Source organism: Siphateles boraxobius, unplaced genomic scaffold (genome assembly GCF_051911475.1).
Source record: "Siphateles boraxobius isolate OS27281-9 unplaced genomic scaffold, OSU_SipBor_1 41, whole genome shotgun sequence".
Taxonomy (NCBI): domain Eukaryota; kingdom Metazoa; phylum Chordata; class Actinopteri; order Cypriniformes; family Leuciscidae; genus Siphateles; species Siphateles boraxobius.
The window spans coordinates 40,805,245-40,828,172 of record NW_027509042.1 but is presented as its reverse complement, the minus strand read 5'-3'; positions in this window follow the sequence as shown (position 1 = coordinate 40,828,172).

The following is a 22,928-nucleotide window of genomic DNA, read 5'->3' as shown; positions in this document are numbered from 1 at the left end:
AGAAATTGGTGGTGGCTTTCCTTAAGGGAGCAGTACGTCTTAATCCACCGGCACGGATAATGCATACCCAGTGGGATCTTCAGATGGTGCTTAACAGCCTGCGTTTACCGCCTTTCGATGAAGACTGCTTTTCTCTTGGCTATAACGTCAACCAGAAGAGTAGGTGACCTTCATGCCCTCTCGGTGAGTCCACAGTGTCTCAGATTGGGGCCTGAGTACAATCAGGTTACACTCTGGCCGAATCCAGCTTTCCAACCTAAAGTGTTGACTGATCGCTTTGTGAACCAGCCCATTCAGCTTGCGGCGTTTAATCAAGAGGCTTCCCAGACAGCCGTGTGTCCAGTGGGAGTATTGCGACAGTATGTGTTGAAGACTGCTTCATGGCGCACCACTGATCAGCTGTTTGTCCGCTTTGATGCCTCTCAGAGGGGCTCACCCTTGTCGAAGCAAAGGTTGTCTCATTGGGTGGTGGATACCATTGTACAGGCATATGATTCAGCTGGTCAGACAGTTCCAGCATCTATTAAATGCCATTCAACCCGGTCAGTGGCTACTTCTTGGGCAGCACTACGTGGGGTGCCCCTTTCTGATATATGTGCAGCGGCTACATGGACGTCACCTTGCACGTTCACAAGATTCTACAGGGTCAATGTGGCCCCTATTCCTTTGGTCAGTTCGGCTGTGTTAGCGGACAGTATCTAGGTGAGTGGCCCTCGTGACTTGGTTGTATTCGTCTTCCACTATGTTCGACCGTCTCTGGCGGTCTGTAACAGTGAAATAGAACGCTGGTTACTGGTGTAACCTTGGTTCTATGAATAGTGGAAGACCGCCAGAGTTTATGGTCACTCGGATTGAGAATGACTGCAGAGAACAACCGTGACATGAACGGAGCGGATATAGCTTCCGACACGTCATCGGTCAGGGTCACAGGTGACAAATCAATACGAGATTCTCGATATGGCTCACGAGACGCGACTCCTTCCACTATGTTCGACTGTCTCTGGCGGTCTTCCACTATTCATAGAACCAAGGTTACACCAGTAACCAGCGTTCTCACTGGATAAGTTAGCAGTAGGTCATTGGCTTTGAAATCATTAGCGAGGTTGTGAAAAAAACTCTGTGTTTGATTCAAGTTTGGGATTTAAATTACAAAGTACATCTGTGAAGCACACATTTACCTTAACTCCTCAGAGAAAACTAGTTCTAACTGGATAGGGCTCTACAAAAGAAAAAAGAAAAAGAAAAAATTAATTCTGTTAGGAAGGTTGGACTGGATGTTGGATTGACTGACTTATTAACTATTGAGCTGTGGATACGGGTTGGAAGTTATGACCCCTGTTTTATATCAAGATGAAGGTCTCTTTAGCTTTATTGAGTCAATAAAGGAGAACTTAAACATGTCCTGTAGGGGTTTGCCTGAAATGGTGGTGGTATTTGCCTGTTTCGTTCAACATTTCATGTAGAATGAAGCTAAAACTTTGGTCAACTAAAACTTTCTTTGACCAGCTTTCTTTGCCAGTTTTCATCATATCAAGAAATTTTGCATACTCAAAGCTGTGGCTTAAAAGGTTAAGGTTGAACCTCGCTAGTCACTATTTTAATGATGTCTTTACTACCTTGGGCCTTGAAAGTGGTTATGATGTTGCTGTCTATAGGGGTCAAAAAATATATTCATTTGTGTTCCGAGGATGAAATAAGGTCTTACGGGTTTGGAACAACATGAGGGAGAGGGTGAGGGTAATTAATGACAACATTTTCATTTTAGAGTGAACTAATGTTATGAAGCAGCGAAAATACCTTTGTGCGTAAATAAATACATATTTTATTCAACAATTTCTTCTATTCTCACCGCTTCATAACATTAAGGTTGAACCACTGTAGTCACATGAACTATTTTAACGATGTCTTCACTACCTTTCTGGACCTTAAAAGTGGTTATGACATTGGTGTCAGAAAGCTCTCGGATTTAATCAAAAGTATCTTCATTTGTGGTTTGATGATAAACACAAGTCTTAAGGTTTGGAACAACATGAGGGAGTAATTAATGACAGAATTTCCATTTTTGGGTGAACTAACCCTTTTGGCCATATCACAATTTCTGTGTTATTTCAATTAATCCTCCAGCACTATTTTATTTATTGATTTTGAAATCTTCAGAAGGTTTTGGAGAGAGGATGTGTGGATGAAGGGATGGAGACGGTCCCAATTCCGTGATTTGAAATCAGCAAGTTTAATTATCAATTACAACACCTTTTAAAGTTGAATTATCGAAATGCTCCAATGAAATCACTGTTTCTTCGGCAAAGAGAGTTCATGTAAAAAAAAAAACACACAGATTACAGATTATAAAAGCTCATAGCTGCATTAGGTTAACATTTACATTTACACTGGGCCATCTGGAGAGGTGAAATGAAGGTTTAAAAGAAGATAATATTTTCAGTCTGCCTGCAGATCTATAGCACACAATAAAAAAATACTGTCCCTTGTATCTTATCTTGAAGATTCTTGACTGTTCTTATTTCTGCCCATTGTATTTTAAGCACACGATAACAAACTGAAATCACCAAATCTAAGCAAATCATTAAGTATAGTTTAACATTCACTTCCCGGATTTCTATGACACTTTAAAACCTGTTCATCATCACTACACTTTAAAGGACTCTGTGGAGACATTGATTTCTGCCCTTGGCACGGTAGTGAGTAAACTTTTTACAGGCCCAGGAAAACAACCACATCTTTTTCGTCTGTTCTTTAACCTAGTAAAATATTTATTCCTAGTTCTGCTTGTCTTCTCCTTGAAACAAATGCCTGTTTACAACCTTCTAAAAGTAGTACCTCCTAAAAAGGGTGTCTGGAGGGCGGCTTAAAGTCCATCAATCTCCAGGCAGATGATGAAAAGTCCTGCTGATGTTCATTACACTTTTGTGTGGGGTGCTTGGCTTTCTCATGACATCGTAGATTCACAGCTCGAGATGGGCGAGCAGAAGTAATAACTGACAAAATGTCAAACTTCACTCGCCCGGTACAACAGATGACTCGAGGCTGTCAGCCCGCACAGAAAAGCAATCGATAGTTTAGAGGTTGAAGCCAAATCCTGGTCCTGGTCCACTCCAGCCTCGTTTGGCACCGTGCCTCACATTGATCAGATCCATCTTGAAAATGAGTGTCTGAAGAGTAACACGGTAATAAACACTTTAGGAGTTGAATGTGAAACACGAAAGGGAGGATGGATGAAGAGTGTTATTGGCTCCTGTGAAGATGTAGAAGTTCTTGTGAGGGAATGCTGTAGATCAGCCGTCTCCTTTACTTTAAACAATGGTGTGGTCTGAGAATGTTTTTTTTTTTTTTTTGGTTCCACTTTGGGTCTATCTATCTATCTATCTATCTATCTATCTATCTATCTATCTATCTATCTATCTATCTATCTATCTATCTATCTATCGGCTGTCTGTCCGTGTCTCTTTCTGACTAGTATGTCTTTCTTTGTTTCTTTCTTTGGTTACACTTCGGGTTTATCTATCACTATCTGTATCTCTATATGTCTGTCAGACTGGTTGTATGTCTTTAGTTTTGTTACACTTCAGATTTATCTATCTATTTATCTATCTCTATCTGTCTCTCTGTCTGTCTGTTTGAATAGTTGTAGGCTATGTCTATTTATTTTTGTCTTTATTCTATCAGTGTGACTGTCTGTCTATCTATTTATCTATCTTTCTATATATCTAATCTATCTATAAAAATACTATATTGTTATTCAAATATTAAAAACCAAAATGCGGATTTTTTTATTAGATTATATCTATTTATCTTTCTATCTGTCTGAATAGTCATATGTCTTTCTATTTGTCTCTCTCTCTCTCTCTGTCTGTCTGTCTGTCTCTGTATCTTGCAGAGGTGGAAAGTAACGAATTACATTTACTGGCGTTACGTAATTGAGTCGTTTTTTGTGTACTTCTACTTTTTTAAGTAGTTTTTAAAATCTGTAATTTTACTTTCACTTAAGTGCGTTTTGTTTGAAGTATTGTACTTCGCTACATTTGAAATCATATCCGTTACTGAGTAAAAAAAGAATGCAAGGGAGAAAAAAAAAATCACACTCCGGAAACTACTGCATTGATTGAAGGGCGGGAGAACAAACACGCAATAAATATGACGCAGACCCACCTGAAGCTGAAAGCGGAGCGCCCTTGAATTCTTATGAAGCGAATTATGGCCAGTATGGAAATACTTTGGATGTAGAAAAAAGTGTGGTTGTCCTCGAGGAGATATCCAATTTGCCCAAAATTTGGACACAAAGTGGCTGGAAAAGGAGGATACAAAGGACACCATCCCTCCTGCAGATAAAGGTATGTCCCGATTATAACATAAGGACGAATGATTTACGTGATGCAGAGGGAATCCCGGAATCCAGTCATGAAAATGAGCTGCTCCATTTTGTCTACTAGGCTACATACTCAAGTATGCGTGGTGTTTTCAGCGTCTCACAAACAATTTGAATACATGATGAATACATGAACATTTCCAGAGCTGCTCTGAGAGAACACCTAATAATCATTTTCATCATTTTATTTGAGAAAAACCATTGTCAAATAGGCTTACACTTTGAAACAGGTCTTCACTACAACCCGTCAAAATAAAAGTTTGGTTTAACTAGGAGAAATTATGACAGAAATATATTACTATTGTAGGCATACAATAGAACGGCGTACTTCTCAAAATAATAATAATAACAACAACAACAATAATAATACAATTAATTTAAACATTAAGGCACTTTTTTTTTGCCCATGGTTTAATTTAGTAAATCTGTTTTTTGCAGCTCTTCCCCAAACAATAAAAAAAATAAAAAATAAAATTTTCATTTGATTGCCACCGTTTTTGATCATATATTTGGAGTAAATCATAAAAAGAAACATTAATTTTATGAATAAAATACATTTCATGAGACTATATTATTCTTAAAAAAATTTATAAATTATTAATGTTAAAAATGAGTTGTAAATCTAATTCATTATCAATTATTGAATTTAATTGATTAGACATGTTCTATTGAAATTTTAATAAACAAAACAAACAAATGGTTTCAAGTTTGTTATAATAAAATCATTTGTTCAACCCCCCAAAAAAACTGTTTTCTTTAATTTAACTCTCATTTTAACTGATGATAATAATAATAACCATAATTTAATAATACCATTTATTTAATAATTGATTAATACTGTTAACCGTGATATTTTCTGAGACGTTATCATACTGTAAAAATCTCATACCATTACAACCCTACACGGGAGAGTCCCCCCACCCCACCCACTGTTCACCCACCCCCCACTGTTAAAAAAGTAACTCAGTAACTTTTACTTGAGTAAATTTTAAATGAGCTACTTTTTACTTTTACTTGAGTAGATTTTTAGAGCGGTAATTTTACTTGTACTTAAAGGGGACCTATTATGCCCCTTTTCACAAGATGTAAAATAAGTCTCTGATGTCCCCAGAGTGTGTATGTGAAGTTTTAGCTCAAAATGAAAAATAGAAAAAAATTTAAAATAATTTTCTACAGCATGTTTAAATTGTCACTTTTTGAGGCTCAGAAAAACGCACCGTTTTAGTGTGTATCCCTTTAAATGCAAATGAGCAGCTGCTGCCGGCCCAGAGGGCGGAGCCTCACGAGCTCGCAGGACGTGTGTCAGGACAATCTCTCATCTCACGGAATGATAATATCAAAACATAAACTCTCAGTATCCATAATGCCCACAGAGCCAGATAATATAGCTGTATGGAGACTGGACAGGTATAGTCTAGTTTAATTACAGTTATAACTTGTTTTTCCATTTTTCTTTTATCCACTATAAGTACAAGCCTGTTGTAGCGGACAGCGTCTGAATGTTGTAAAAATATACTGATGAGTTCATTGAAGTTTATTGTACATCACACAAAAGATGAAGCGTCAATTCACTCTAGAAAATCACTGTATGAGCTGAATAAACACTGTAACGTTATAAGTCCGCATTAAAATATTATCCATAAACTCTCCCTTTCATTATTATCAACATACACAGTTAAGTACAAAAAAATACTCGTTACAACTAACAGTAAACAAATATTATACACACCTTTTCAGGGGGTGCTTAATAAACTGGTAAACTGTATATCCGTAAAACAACTCCTATGAACTGCAATAAAGTGCGCGCTCTCACTTTCATTACTGCCATGATCAATAATGTTAGGCCTATCGCTCCAGTAAATAAACAGAGCTATGTCGATTAATACATCCAGCTACATGACAACACTTGGGAGACATTCTCATCAGTGCAGCAATGGCGGATGTGTACAACTCTCAACTCGCTGTGAACTCGATCAGGGCGGTTCTATATTAGAACGGGAGTGTCTGTCAACACTCGTGGGCGGGGCCTGTGGCTTTAGTGACGTCACTAAAGCCACATTCTGAAAACAGGTCGTTGGGAGACACTGCTTATGATTTATGGGGATTTAAAAAAAAATGAGTGGGTGGATTTTTATTACTGCTGGGTGGTTGTGTACACACACTGCCATCACACATTTATATCCAAACACGATGCAAAAGTGAATTTTGCATAATAGGTCCCCTTTAAGTAAAATTTAATTGAAGTAGTAGTACTTTTACTTGAGTAGAATATTTTATTACTCTTTCCACCTCTGGTATCTTGTAAACATTTAAATCAGCAGAAACCACATGGAATCATGTGTTTAAGAAAACACATGTACAAGTACAACAAACTCTTTCACTCTGGCCCCAGACCATCGGGACATCCTTATTCTTTAGCTCTGCTTTATGACAACACAACATCTTGAATCTGGCAATGGAGAGATGTACTTTTTCATTTCTCACTGAACCACCTAACCTGCACAAACGTTTTCTCTGCTGCACACTCACAATGAGTCACATTTACATGAGATAAACATTGACCCGCCGACTCATCGACTTCTTTAAAATGAGCAGTCATGCTAGCCCTAGCTAATATCCCAGCGTCTGGAATATTCAGTGAGAAATACTAAACTTGGGTCATTAAGATTTTAACTGTAATACGTGTGTTCGGTCTAACAGAACAGCAGTTTAGATAACAAGCTGTTTCGGGTGCTGTGTGAAAGTTACAGCCAGATGAAGGATACAGAGACAGAAGGGAGAAAAGGGGGAAAAAAAGGAAAAAGAAATTGCGAGGCATGGAGGGATGTTCATGACTGCTGTAGTGTGGCTGCAGGGCTCTCTGAGCGATACCAAGGCCGTGTCGGGTAACACGTTCATTTGTCCACATTTCTTACTTCCGTCCCTCTGGATTCCCCATCCTTCTGTTGCTATATTTTTGCAACATTTTTTTTTCGATGTCTCCCAAGAGATCTCTATCACAGAGAAATCTGCGGTCCGACAGTTCACTTGGCATGCTTGAAAAGATGATAAGAGAGCCAAAACAGAAAGAAAGGGAGAGAAAATGTTGAGGGGGGAAAGAAAGCTGCTTCCTTCACATGAGTTTTGCCTAAGGGTGAATCTCAAATAACGCAAAAATCTTACCCTTCTGTTTTTTTTTTTGTTTTTTTTTGTTAAATGTTTCATGCAGTACACCAGAGAATGTATATCAACAAAGTTTTGGTGTCATCAATGCGTATCAATGATATAAGCAGATATGTATTTGGAGGAGAGGCAGTAAAAGAGTTGTTTTTTACTTGAGGAATAAAGGTGGTTGCTTCTTTTTCCTCCAACAGTTCTGTAAACTTTTACAATCAACAACCAATGCTGAAGAAAACCAATAAAAGTATATTCCTGACAGTAAACCACTTTCATCCTTCTGACCGGAGCTGAAAGTTATGGATTCAGAAGAAGGACTGATGTTTTCCTGTGGCTCATTTCTTCATTCATTTCAGCTTTGTTTTTAAACTAGTCATTTTTATCACAACTTTCCTCAATAATAAAAGATAAACATACATCCATTTCTAAATTTATTGTTGCAAAAGTAAAAGTGGCCAAAAGTTTATACGTTTATAAAAAAGAAAAGAAAATCCACTAAAAGAAACGTCTCGTTACATATGGTAACCCTCGTTCCCTGAGGGAGGGAACGGAGACGTAGGTCATGACTGACCAATAGGAATCTCGCTAGAGAGGCCAATCTACTTCGAGTGAAACTAAAACAAGCCAATACACATTGGCGTGCAATCATTTGCAACAGCTGTGCAGCCTCGCACCGCGGGTATTTAACAAGCAGCTGGTGCGATTGCACACTAGTTTTTTGCTGAGGAGCCAAGCCTGAAAAAGCTGGCCGCCCCGGCGGGCGGCAGCAGATGTGGCGACGGGACCTACGTCTCCGTTCCCTCCCTCAGGGAACGAGGGTTACCATATGTAACCGAGACGTTCCCTATCGGTCAGTCACTACAACGTAGGTCATGACTGACCAATAGGAATCCCTACCAAAGCGCCACAGCTGCTGCACCCCATCCAGCGCCCCCATGCAAGCCTCTACACCTTCTTGCCTGGAAGGACGATAGGCGGAGGCTTACACAGAGTGAGTCTGACACTGTTGTTCCGTGATAACCCATACAGTGAGATATTGGATAACACTGGGAAAGCGTGCCCTTTCTGTTTAGGAAGGAACGCTGCGGAAGCCACTTCTTCAAAGAGTTATGTGGAAATGCATATGGACTAGCCCGAAGGCTGTACTGCATATGAAATAATGGGTGACTTAGCCCAAGGGAAAGACACGGGCTTCCGATAGGAGCAGCCGTGGAATATACACATATGGGATCCCCGTAGGGTCACACATATGGAACCCAGCCCAGATCCGGTTCTCAAGGATTCAGCGGATAAGGGCCTGGCGCCGGACGCTCCGCCAAGTCCGGGCCGAGGGGTTATGGAGGACTCGACAGGTTTTACTCTGGAGCAATAAGGGTGCACAGTAGGGTGCAGCAAGCCGACAGAGCCAGACCTCTCAGTGCTTCTACCCGTCTAGGGTGAGAACACGGGAAGAGACCGGCTCTACACGTAGGCTATAGTATCTAGCGAACGTGTTAGGTGTCGCCCAGCCCGCAGCTCTACAGATATCTGTTAGCGAGGAGCCACGTGCCAGTGCCCAGGAGGATGCAACGCCTCTCGTGGAGTGTGCATGCAACCTGAGCAGGCAGGGCACGCGTTGTGCTTGGTAAGGCAAGGCGATGGCATCCACTATCCAGTGGGCCATCCTCTGCTTGGAGACAGCCTTTCCCTTCTGCTGGCCTCCGTAACAGACAAAGAGCTGGTCTGAGGTCCTGACGCTTTGAGTTCTGTCCACGTACATACGCAGAGCGCAAACGGGACAGAGCAAAGCCAGGGCTGGGTCTGCCTCCTCCAAAGGCAGCGCTTGCAGGTTCACTACCTGGTCTTTGAAGGGAGTGGTAGGAACCTTGGGCACATAGCCAGGCCGGGGTCTTAGTACCACGTGGCTGTCACCCGGCCCGAACTCTAGGCGCGATTCGTCGACCGAAAATGCGTGCAGGTCTCCTACCCTCTTGACAGAGGCCAGTGCAACCAGCAGCAAAGTCTTCATGGGAAGAAGCTTTAAGTCTACTGACTGCAGAGGCTCAAAGGGAACATCCTGAAGTGCTCGAAGCACCAGGGAAAGATCCCAAGAGGGTATGGAGGGGGGTCGAGGAGGATTTAATCGTCTCGCCCCCCTAAGAAACCTGACGACCAGGTCGTGCTTTCCAACTGCTTTGCCATCTATGTGGTCGTGATAAGCTGAAATAGCGGCAGCATGTACTTTGAGGGTGGAGGGAGACAGTCTACGCTCCAACCCCTGCTGCAAGAAGGAAAGCACAGACCCTATCGGACATCTTCGGGGGTCTTCTCGGCGAGAAGAACACCACTCAACGAACAGGTTCCATTTCAGGGCGTAAACACTTCTCGTGGACGGCGCCCGTGCTGAAGTGATGGTGTTAAGTACCTCAGGGGGTAAGTCACCTAAAACCTCTGCGTCCCGTCCAGGGACCAGACATGGAGTTTCCAGAGGTCTGGACGCGGGTGCCATAGGATGCCCCGTCTCTGAGTCAGAAGGTCCTTCCTCAGAGGAATGGGCCAGGGAGGGACTGTCACAAGGAGCATGAGTTCTGGGAACCAAGTCCGGGTGGGCCAATAGGGAGCCTCCAGAAGGACCTGCTCCTCGTCCTCCCTGACTTTGCACAGTGTCTGCGCAAGTAGGCTCACTGGGGGAAACGCGTATTTGCAAAGGCCCTGGGGCCAGCTGTGTGCCAGTGCGTCCGTGCCGAGTGTTCCCTCGGTCAGGGAGTAAAACAGCTGGCAGTGGGAGGTCTCTGAGGAGGCAAACAGGTCTACCTGAGCCTCCCCGAACTCTCTCCAGATCAGCTGAACCGCCTTGGGGTGGAGTCGCCATTCTCCCGGGAGCACAGCTCGTGATAGCTCGTCGGCCACACGGTTGAGAAAGCCGGGGACATACATGGCTCGAAGCGACCTCAGATGCTTCTGACTCCAGAGGAGGAGATGGCGGGCGAGTTGCGACATGCGACGGGAGCGTAGACCACCTTGACGGTTGATGTACGCAACGGTCGCAGTGTTGTCCGTACGGACCAGCACGTCCCTGCCCTGTAGCCGTCTTTTCAAGCGGGTCAGTGCGAGATGTACTGCTAGCAACTCGAGGCAGTTGATGTGCCAATGCAGTTGAGGGTCCGTCCACACCCCTGACACTGCATGCCCGTTGTACGTGGCACCCCAGCCGGTGGCAGAGGGATCTGTGAATACCACAGCATGCCTGGACACCTGTTCCAAGGGGACTCCTGCCCGCAGGAACGAGGGGTCTGACCACGGGCTGAAGGTCTGGTGGCACTCCGGTGTGATTGCCACCCGGTGAGTGCCATGATGCCACGCCCATCTCGGGACTCGGCCGTGAAGCCAGTGCTGAAGCGGTCTCATATGTAGCAGGCCGAGCGGGGTTACCGCTAATGCTGCTGACATATGACCCAGGAGCCTCTGAAAGAGTTTCAGTGGGACCGATGTCCTGCCCTTGAACGTGTTCAAGCAGTTCAGCACCGACTGAGCACGCTGCTCTGTGAGGCGCGCTGTCTGGGCGACCGAATCCAACTCCATACCGAGAAAAGAGATCCTCTGCACAGGTGAGAGTTTGCTCTTTTCCCAGTTGACCTGAAGACCCAACTGGCTGAGGTGCCTGAGCACTAGGTCCCTGTGTTCGCATAGCTGATCTCGAGAGTGTGCTAGTATGAGCCAGTCGTCGAGATAGTTGAGGATGCGAACGCCCTGTTCTCTCATGGGAACAAGGGCCCCCTCCGTGACTTTCGTGAAGACACGGGGGGACAGGGACAGCCCGAAGGGTAGGACTTTGTACTGATATGCTCGACCCTCGAACGCAAAGCGCAGAAATGGCCTGTGTCGAGGAAGAATCGAGACATGAAAGTACGCGTCCTTCAGGTCGATCGCTGCAAACCAATCTTGGGGACGGATGCATTCGAAAATGCGTATCTGCGTGAGCATTTTGAACGGTAGCTTGTGGAGGCTCCGATTCAAAACTCGCAGATCCAAGATCGGTTGTAACCCACCACCTTTCTTGGGTACAATGAAGTAGGGACTGTAGTGCCCTGACCTCATATCGGCTGGAGGGACCGGCTCTATCGCATCCTTCGCCAGTAGGACTGCAATCTCCGCACGCAAGACATGGGCATCGGCTGCTCTCACTGTAGTGGAGTGGATGGCCCGAAACTTGGGGGGACGCCGGGCGAACTGAATCGCATAGCCGAGCCTGATGGTTCGAATGAGCCAGCGAGACGGCCTGGGGAGCGCTAACCAGGCTCGCAGAGACCGTACAAGTGGGGCCAAAGGAACCGTAGGCGTACCCGGAGTGGGGCAGCGAGGTGGAACACAGGGACGCGGCTCGGGAGGCTCTCTCTGGGAGGCGGCCCGTAGCGGGGTCTGAGTGTGCTGTGCAGCACTTACCTAGTTCCACGGGGCAGGAGGTGCGGGAGGCGGCTCGGTGGCGTTCTCGGACCGTACGCAGCTGCCGGCTGGCGATAGAAGAGGCGGATGAGAGTGGTAAGGATTCCGACCCCCCACTGCTCTCCGGGCCCTCTTCGGACCCAGAGATGATAGAAACTGCTCTTTTATTGAAAATTTGGGTACTGCTGGTTTTAAGGCCAGCGGCGGAACACAAACAAAACGAAACAAAGGATTTTCCACCCGGCCCTCTTCCGGGGGAGGGAGCGATGCAGTCATCGTCTCCTGGAGAGCAGTCCCTTCCACCTCTGGGTCGCCCGTCCTAGGGCCGCTTACCTTTGGCTTTGCCGCCCCTCTTGGCGGGGGCCTGGACGGGCGGGGCGCCCTGCCTGCGACTGGCTCCACGGTGCCGCTTGGATGGAGGCTGCGGCGCGGGAGCAGGGGCAGACGCAGGCGGACGCCCACGGCGACGAGCAGACCGAGGAGCCGCGGGCGGTGGGGTGGAGGCAGCAGCTGACCGCCGCGGCAGGATGTGTTTAATGGCCTCAGTCTGCTTCTGTACAGCCGAGATCTGCTGGGCGAAGTTCTCGACCGCGTCACCAAAGAGGCCGGTCTGGGACACGGGGGAGTTAAGGAACCTGATCCTGTCGGTCTCCCGCATGTCAGCCAGACACAGCCAGAGGTGGCGTTCCTGGACCACTAGTGTGGACATCGCACGACCCACTGACCGCGCAGTGACCTTCGTCGCACGAAGCGCGAGGTCAGTTGCGGTACGAAGTTCTTGGAGAACTTGTGGATCATGACCACCCTCGTGCAGGTCCTTTAGTGCCTTGGCCTGATGAACCTGCAACAACGCCATAGCGTGCATGGCAGAGGCAGCTTCCCCACAGGCCTTGTAAGCCTTGCCGGTCAGGTCTGACGAGTACCGACAGGCCCGGGAAGGAAGACACGGTTCTCCACGCCAAGTGGAGTTAGGGCACAGTTGCATAGCAACGGCCCGTTCCACTGGCGGGATACGCGCGTATCCCTTAGCTGCCCCGCCATCAAGGGTGGTGAGGGAGGAGGAGCCACCGAGACGGTTTCTGGCAGTAAAAGGTGCCGTCCACGTCCCTGTGAGCTCCTCATGCACTTCCGGGAAGAAAGGCACTGGGGTGGGTTGCTGAGAACCAGCGCGCGCCACCCCGAGATACCAATCGTCCAACCTCGAGGGCTCGGGACACGGTGGAGGGTTCCACACGAGCCCGATCCTGTTGGCGGCCCGGGAAAGCATGGCCATCATCTCCGGGTCCGACTCGGGCACCGCTGACACACCTGAAGGAGGCAGCGGCTCCGAGCCGTCGTCCGCGGAGAGGTCTGACCCAACCTCCGATGCAGCGATCGACATCTAGTCGTCGCAGGGAGCGCCGTACGAAATGACTGGTACACATCTCGAGGATGGTCCAGAACGTTCCGTTGGCAGCTCAACTGGTTGCGGAGCATGAGAGGAGTGAGGGTTCCTAGGGGGTTGGTTCCCCGAAGGAAGCACGCTCACTGTAATCCTCAGGTCACCCGTGTCACTGCCCATAGCAACCCGCGAAGGGGGGTTGGAACGAGGTGCAGGCACGGGGACTCCGCCCCTTTGCAGGAACGTGAGTCTCGACCTCAGCTCCGAGATAGTCATCTTCCCACAATGGGTACATGACTCATCCACGAACGCTGCCTGTGCGTGTTCGAGGCCCAGACACACAAGGCAGCGATCGTGACCATCCCGCGACCCCAGATAATGACCGCATCCAGAAACACACAGATAGAATGTCATCTTGAAAAAGACGCAAACTATCTGTGTAAGCTCTTTTTGAGACTGCTCTCCTTGGTGCTGAAGCACGCAGGGGAACGGTCACGGCGAACACAGACAGGAATGTGCACCTGTCTGTGCGCGATTCTCTCTCGCTGGTCTTACCAGCCGTGAAAACGGCCGTTGAGCGCTTTAACCGCGCACCTTACCAGCCGTGAAAACAGCTTTTTTGTTTGCTCAGTTTTAAAACAACAAACAAAGAAGAGAGAGAGAGAAGAGAAAAAGACCGCTCGCGCTGCTGTGCCGTCACGCCCGCACCAAAGTGGAGAGATCCAGAAGAGGCTTGCTTTCAAATTCACTCTGTTCAGCATACGAAGTGCTTGGCTCCGAAGCAAAAAGCTAGTGTGCAATCGCACCAGCTGCTTGTTAAATACCCGCGCTGCGAGGCTGCACAGCTGTTGCAAATGATTGCACGCCAATGTGTATTGGCTTGTTTTAGTTTCACTCGAAGTAGATTGGCCTCTCTAGCGAGATTCCTATTGGTCAGTCATGACCTACGTTGTAGTGACTGACCGATAGGGAACAAACTTTTTCCTTTGGAATAACAGTGACCATGTATTGATGAAGTAAAAAAGTTTTTATTTGATGTCATTCATACTGACTTATGACCTTGAGTGCATCTCAACATGAAAATATATTTTCTACATAAAAATGCATGTGTATCTGATATAGAGAATATTGAAAATTGTTGTGCTGCTCATCATTGAAATTTGTGACACTGAAATCATTATTTTAGGATTCTTTAAATATTCTTTAAATTCCATTTTTTCTCAGACATATTGCAATGACTCTTTACTAACCGTCATCATTTTTTGAAGCTGTAAGCACAGGTGTTCATTACATTAACTATGGATGTTCTTTAACTAATGTTTTAAACCCCAAAAAAGTGTCACAATACTTTTTGTCTTTATTTTCAACAGTATATCTAAAGCATATTTTTGTAAATTGTTTACCTTTTTTAATATACATTCCTCCTGTTTTTATGTTTTGAATCTACTGCAGTGGCATTCATGCATTTTTTACAGGGGTCATATAATGAGGAATCTCATTTTCTTTGATCTTTTGAGATAAAAGAGCTTGATGTACATACTATACATTTTAGAACTCAAAACATTTCTCCAGTCTAAAATGAGTATTTATTGAAACCAAGCAGCAAAAATGACTTGTTCTGAACTTCCAAAGCATTCTGGAGCATATTGTGTGAGTAAAAAACTTGACCTGCCCAATCACAGTGATATCAGAAAAGAAATCGGTTACACTTTATTTTGATGGTCTAGTTCAGACAACCAATTAAATATAAGTAACTTTGCAACTACATGTCAGTGTATGAAACTATCATATAGAGTATTAGTTGACTGTTGTCACGGTTTGGGTTTTGTTTCTTGTTCCTGGTTCTTGTCTGTCATGTGATCCCCTGTTCCAGTCATGTGATCTTGCCTTGTGTTCCCCTGTCTGTTGTGTCATTGGTTGATTGTTTAAGTCTTCCCGGGTGTTTCCCGTTAACCACGCCCCCTTGTTATCCTGTTTAGATCGTTTGCCCCTGTATTTAAGCCCTGTGTTTCAGTCCAGTCTTTGTGAGTTCTTGTATTGTTGTAATGCTGTATGCACGCTGTCCTGTTCCTGAGTCTGGTTACCAAGTCTGTTTAGTTTCTAGTTTATTTAAATAAAACACTGCTGCACGTGGATCCTGCTTTTGCCTCTGCTTCAGCTGCTTGTAAGAACTGTAGAATGGTTCTCATTCATTGTTAGTTTCCATGGTTCCTGTTAAATTGCACACCTGTTTCTAGTTTTTTTAATTATCTAGTTATGTGTATTTACACCCTTAGTTCTCTTTGTTCTGTGTCATCTCAGTATGATGTGGTTGCGTTCTAGTGTTTTTCCAGATATTTCCTGAGTGCTCTGAGTTATATTGCCAATTTAAGCTGCATCCCGATTCAGAAGCTGCAATCTTCGAAGGACTCGAACTTCGAAAGCCACATCTTCGAAGGTCGGACCGAGCGTTGTTAAATGGGATGGTTTAGCCTACAGAGGACTGTCCTTGTCCCCTAGCAATTCTGACAGTTGTTAATGAGCAGTAGTAATGTTTGTATTGGACTGTTTATATTCAACTACCTAAAATCAGATCAGGGTTAAAAAACCTGTCTAAATATGTTCGCCGTGGTGCATTTGTCATAATTAAGAAAATAAATTATATAAAATTGCATGTTGTTAAGATATGAGTCAACATTTGAACCACTTTACAAATATATTTTTATCATTAGAGACATTAGATTATTGGAGTAAGCTGAAACACAAATCTGACAATTTCTCTCAAAAAATCCTGTCATCACTGATGCGCATAGAACTCTGGTTCATTGTCGCATTTAAAGGTGCCTTTGTATTGGGACAGGTGTGTCGCGCCATGGTGATGCAATTGGCTTTTGAATGCGGCCTCCGAAGGATACATTCTCCGAATTGAGACAACTATGGTGTTTTTCTATTAGTTTCTCCATCGTCATGTGTTTACTGCAGCCCTTCGTGACAGAACACCAAGCCAAAACAAAGAAAAGAACTTGGGTTTACCGATTGTCTGTTTGCTCTGTTTAGAGCAATAACATCACTACCTCAAGGACCACACGTGTACCTAACTGATCGTTCCCTATGCATCTTTTTTTATGAGCTTGTATGACCAAACAAAAGCACGCCTGCCTGACGATGTTTCTCAGGGGACATTCACCAGATTTGTGGAGTGGGTGCTGGCTAATAATAACTTCCATATGACTGTCTGCCTTGCGAACAAGACCAACACCAGCCCCACTTTGCAAAGTTACTTATAGTCAGTGGAACGTCTGTTGGGGGACTATTGAAATAAAGTGTTTGCAGGTATTAACTCTTCGCATTGTCGGAAATATCCGTAATTTGTGAGAAAACGATTCCCCACCATTAACTGAAATTTCCGGCTTTCCATGTTTTCACTTTTATACGATAGAGGCGCTATGACACATATTCTGAAAGAGTACTGAATCTTCTGATCAAAACGCGCGCAATGAAGTTGCAAAAACGAGCGAACTCATATGTTATCATATGCATATGCAAAATAACGCAATCATCAACATTAAACAGCATATAAATTAAAACTACCTAATGTTACTGAATGAAATGACAACCCAGGACAAGCTATAAGACTGTGCAAGCATTAGGGGTGTTGATGTACTCGATCTACTCCATCTATGTTTTGATTATCGTTCTGAATATAATCCCAATGTAGTCTTTCACAAAAACATGATTTTCTCAGCTTTTTGCTCAAAATGTTTACCCACATTCAAATGTTAATAAAAAAGAATGCATGAAGTTGTTTAAAAGTGGTGGCTCTGTTCTTTTGTTTGATATATTGCATGTTCAGATATTCATACAACAAAATATTCTGGGGCCATGTTTTGTGAAAATGGTGAAAAACGCTGGTAGTGGTTTAATGACTTTAATGACTGGTAGTATCCAATACTTTAATGACTGGTAGTTTACATGTTGTTGCAAAGTTAGTTAGTATAATGTCCAGAGCTGGCCCGAGCCTTTTGGGGGCCCTAAGCAGAATTTGATTTTGGGGGCCCACTCCCACTACGCGGAGTCACCTGTGCTTGAAGATAATTGACACAAATATCAAGCAATAATGATACATTATAAAGTAATAGAGTGAGGTTATGTATTAATACAAAATAAATACTTAGTAAAAAATAGATAGCCTACTTAAATAAAAAAGTTTTAACTTTTACTTTACTCTTTTACTAACTCTCTGAAACTTCTTAAAACAAACTGTCTCAAAACATATCAAATAAATTATTTGCTAAAATAATGACAAAACTAAGAAATCAGAAACATAATAAGAGCAAGGGTTCAACAATGACAATTATTGTTGAAAACTGTAAAAATATTATTATTTCTCAACTGTCTCAATACAGTGTAACTGTCCTCAAAATCTTTTTTTTTTTTTTTGATTATTATTGTAACAGACTTTGTTGGATTGTACATGACAGAATCCAACAAAGTCTGTTACTATAATACTGGTAATGATGTACTGGCGCTCGTTGTATATGTATGTATGCAATGTATTTTTTCCCCTCTGGGCTTGACGTAGATAGGAATGGGTCAATTGCTGCACAAAACATACCGTAAATAATCATGCAAACATACTTTTATCTTGCTCTTTTTTTTCTCCTCCTCTGTCATTTTCTTCTTTCTATTTTCGGCACCAGAGGGATACGTCCTTTTTTGTGACATGGCTTAACATTACCGTGACTATGTGCAGTTGCGCACGTATTGTCTATGCACGTGCGAGGTGTCTAGATTATGAGCATGACTTAAACACTGGCAGACACAGCAGCAGTTGTAGGCAGGTATATTGATCAAGAAATCAGAATTTTTCTTGTCTTTAATTAATTAATGAATTCATTCATTCATATTAATTCATTCATTTATGTCACTTGTTTAAGTCATCTAAAACATTTTTTTTCGATTTTCGACTCGATTGGGGGGCCCCCTGGTGGCCAAGGGGCCCCAAGCAGCCGCTTAGCTCTCTTATGCCTCGGGCCGGCCCTGAGATTGTCCAAAGTGGACAATAAAAATAAATAAAGCGTTACCAAGAAATATGGATCGGTACTATTCTTACAAAGCTCAATGTGACTAAAACGAGTACTAGAAATAGTACTGTTTTTTGGTGCAAACAACGATTTCTGATTGTTTTTGTCATTATTTTAGTGCACAGTATGTGCTGCTTAACAGCTATGACACTACAAATACAGAAAATTGTGCATAGTGGTTGACGTCTGTGCTATGGTGCAACATGGTGCTCTGTAAAACTTAATTTCGATAGTCTACTTAAGACATTATTCTGACTATAAGTAACTATTCAGCATGTCAACTTACTCTCATTAGAGTAATAGTAGACTGTCTGCTTAATATCTGCTAACACTTTATTTTGAATCTCCCCCAACAGACATTCTTCTGACTATAAGTAACCTTGCAAGTACATGTAAGGCGCAGATATACTTCAAGAAAAATCGAAGAACAAACTGGTATGATGTCATTTCAAACAAAATCAGGCCAAAATCAAATTTATTTCCAGCAGATGCCATTGAAAACATGGTAAGTCTATCCCTCACAGCCTCACTTTAATACCTGTCATGCTCTATACCGCTGGTCATGTATTTCAAAATTCTAAAGAACTTTACTGTAAGTATATCATGGCATTTATTCTATTTACCCTAATCTAAAAGTCTACTAATACCATGTATTAAAGTTCTCCGTCGCTACGACGGATTTCCGTTAATTGCAGCGAGTCTATGACGGATTTCCGTCAATTGCAGGGTTCCCGTCTGTCCCGTCTTAAATTCACTTTTCATAATGTTAAAGGGTTAGTTCACCCAAAAATGAAAATTATGTCATTAATGACTCACCCTCATGTCGTTCCAAGCCCCTAAGACCTCCGTTCATCTTCGGAACACAGTTTAAGATATTTTAGATTCAGTCCGAGAGCTTTTTGTCCCTCCAATGAAAATCTATGTACGGTATACTGTCCTTGTCCAGAAAGGCAATAAAGACATCATCAAAGTAGTCCATGTGACCTCAGTGGGTTAGTTAGAATTTTTTGAAGCATCGAAAAAACATTTTGTTCCAAAAATAACAAAAACGACGACTTTATTCATTATTGTATTCTCTTCCGGTTCTGTTGTCAATCCGCGTTCATGAGTCCGCTGACGTAAGACGAGCTGACGTGTTATCTGGTACGCCCGAGCTTCGTTTACAGTCTGAGGGAGACGCACGCTGTAAACAAAACAATCTCTGCAAACATGTCTAAGGATTTCGACACAGGGGAAGACTTGCATTTTTTTTTGAAAAAAAAAAAAAAAAATTATTTACATATTTATCTGAACCCGAATACACGGACGCACCAGATAACACGTCAGCAGCGTCACTGGCCTCGTGAACGCTATGTATACCGTACATAGATTTTCAATGGAGGGACAGAAAACTCTTGGACTAAATCTAAAAAATCTTAAACTGTGTTCCGAAGATGAACGGAGGTCTTACGGGCTTGGAACGACATGAGGGTGAGTCATTAATGACATAATTTTAATTTTTGGGTGAACTAACCCTTTAAGGCCGTAAATAGGCTTTCATTTCTCAAATAGTGTGATAAATGTCTTAATTTTAGTTTGTATAGGTCTTAAATTAAGGAAAGACGAGATGTATTCACCCTACTGAGGGGGATGTGATAAAGCCTGGATTGGAGCGAAAGCACGTTCCTCTCTCCACTCTAAGCATTCTGCTCTGTGTTCACTCAATTAATCTTAGTTTTGGAGAAGTGCATGTCAGGCTAGGCTACAGCTGGTTTGCTTCGGTCGAGCGCGTTTGTTCCCGGCGTCCCCCACAGCGTTGGTCTGGTTTCACATTCAACTTGATTCTATCGAACCCTGGTGCGTTTGCGTGCATATTACGTCATCGCAAACGTGCACGGCGTGCATAATAGAAAACAGAACGCGGGTCAATATTGCCCGTTTCTCAATACCAAGTAGGCTGAGCAAACTTCGGACTTGCGTCCTTGGTAGTTTGGACTTGCCAAGTTCGACTCGGGAGAACGAACTCCCGAGGACGAGAGGACGCGAGTCCGGTTATTCTGCAAATGGAACAGCGGCGTTCTTGATCGCGTCACTCAGCTCGCTCTGGCTACTCCGGTTATCTCTTTATGTATATTTTAGGCAACAATAAAACGAAATATGGTATAAAATACAACTCTGCCTCTTTTCATCAACAATAAAACGAAATATATACAAAACGACTCGGTTACTAACGTAACCTCGGTTCCCTGAGAGGAGGGAACAAGTATTGCGTAAGTAGCTTACGCTATGGGAAAACTCCTTTTCTCGAGAATACTGAAGTCTTTATGTAAAACGCATTGCAGCTGCACAGCTGACAGCAATGAACGAAGGAAGCTCGGTCATTGGCTGTGCTGCGGCAACTTGCTCGAACCAATGACGGGGCGACTCTGAATGCGCGACCAATGAGCGCACTTCGCACCCGCGCGTGTCAGAGCCCGTCAAGATCGGCGTGGCCAAGAGCTATTTATTGGGCGCCCCTTCATGAGAGTTCTTTAGGTTAAAAAGACTGAAGCAAACTCACCAAGCACAAGCACGGCAGCTTACGCAATACTCATTCCCTCCTCTCAGGGAACCGAGGTTACGTTAGTAACCGAGTCGTTCCCTTTCGAGAGGTCTCTCCTATTGCGTAAGTAGCTTACGCTATGGGAACACCATGCAAAACTCCGTGCATGCTGAACTTCGCCTTATGATAGCCAGAGGAAGGTGCCTGAGCTGAAAAGCAAAGTTATCATCCAACTAGCCGGCAGAGGCGAGCTTTATATGTGGGAAAAAATACAGAGCGGCTAGAAGGCGCTCAGTGTGACACAAGCACATACATAATCTAGATACGAACTCGTAGTTCAACTAGCATCATGCTGATAGTACATTGGAATGCAATGTCGGGACCTGTAGGTTGTAGAACCTGATAAATGTGGACGGTGAGGCCCAGCCTGCCGCCGCACAAATATCCTCGATCGGTATCCAGCTCGACCATGCCCAGGAAGAAGCCACACTCCTGGTGGAGTGTGCTTTGACTCCCCAGGGGCATTGAAGTCCCTTAGCTTCATAAGCCAGTGCTATAGCCTCAACTATCCAGTGAGAGATTCTCTGCTTTGAAACGGCGGAACCTTTCGTACGGCCGCCAAAGCATACAAACAGTTGTTCTGTCTGTCTGAATAGGGCAGAACGCTCCAAATACACTCTGAGAGCCCTAACGGGGCAGAGTAGATTAGCGTCGTGTTCGTCTGCTGGAGACGACAGCGCAGTTAGGGAGATAACCTGTGCTCTGAAGGGAGTGGTGAGCACTTTAGGAATATACCCGTGTTTCGGTCTAAGGACGACCCTGCAGTCGTTAGGTCCGAATTCTAGGCAGGCAGCGCTTGTCGAAAGCGCGTGCAGGTCGCCACTCTCTTGACCGAGGCGAGTGCCAGCAAGAGCGCAGTCTTAAGCGAGAGCTGTTTAAGGTGCACGGTTCGGAGTGGTTCGAACGGGGGCCCCTTAAGAGCGTCTAGGACAGTAGCTAGGTCCCAGATCGGCACTGAGGGGGGGAGTGAAGGGTTCATCCTCCTAGCGCCCCTTAGGAAACGAATAATTAGGTTGTTTCTTCCCAATGGACGTTCCATTACAGGGTGGTGTGACGCTGTGATGGCCGCCACATATACTTTGAGCGTGGAGGGGGTGCGGCCCGCCTCCAGAAGCCCTTGTAGAAAAGCGAGTACGTTCGTAATCTTGCATGTTTCAGGGTTCAGGCCCTTGGCATTACACCAGTCACTGAACACTTTCCATTTCTGAGCATATAAGCGTCTCGTGGAGGGCGCCCGCGCCTCAGCAATGGTTTTTAGTGCTCCGCTCGTGAGGTTCCTGGGAACCCGTTGAGGGGCCATGCATGAAGGGCCCACAGATCGGGGCGGGGATGAAATATCATCCCGCTGGCCTGACTGAGGAGGTCTGGCCTCAGTGGAATCGGCCGTGGTGCAGATTGCATTTGTATCAGATCTGGAAACCATGTTTGGTTCTTCCATAGTGGGGCTATCAGAAGCACTGCGTTTTGCTCCTCTCTGACCTGACTGATGACCTGTGGCAGCATCGCGATCGGGAGAAAGGCATATAAGGGGCGGCTCGACCAGCTCTGGGTGAGTGCGTCCGTGCTTTTCGTGAAGAAAAGAGAGTAGTGCGCGTTCTCCTTGGAGGCGAAGAGGTCGATCTCCGCTTTGCCAAAGGTTTTCCATAACCACTGAATCGTCAGCGGGTTGAGAGCCCATTCTCCTGGGAGAATCTTGTCTCTGGATAGCATGTCTGCCCCCTGGTTCAGGGCGCCTGGCACATGCGCTGCTCTCAGCGAGCGCAAGTTGTGCTGGGACCATAAAATGAGTCTCCTGGCCATTGAATGCATGGAGCTCGACCTGAGTCCACCCTGGCGATTTATGTACGACACTACCGTCATGTTGTCCGTTCGGACCAGGACGTGTTCGTTTTTTAGATGTGGAAGCAGGGCTCTGAGAGCCAAAGCGACCGCTTTCATCTCCAG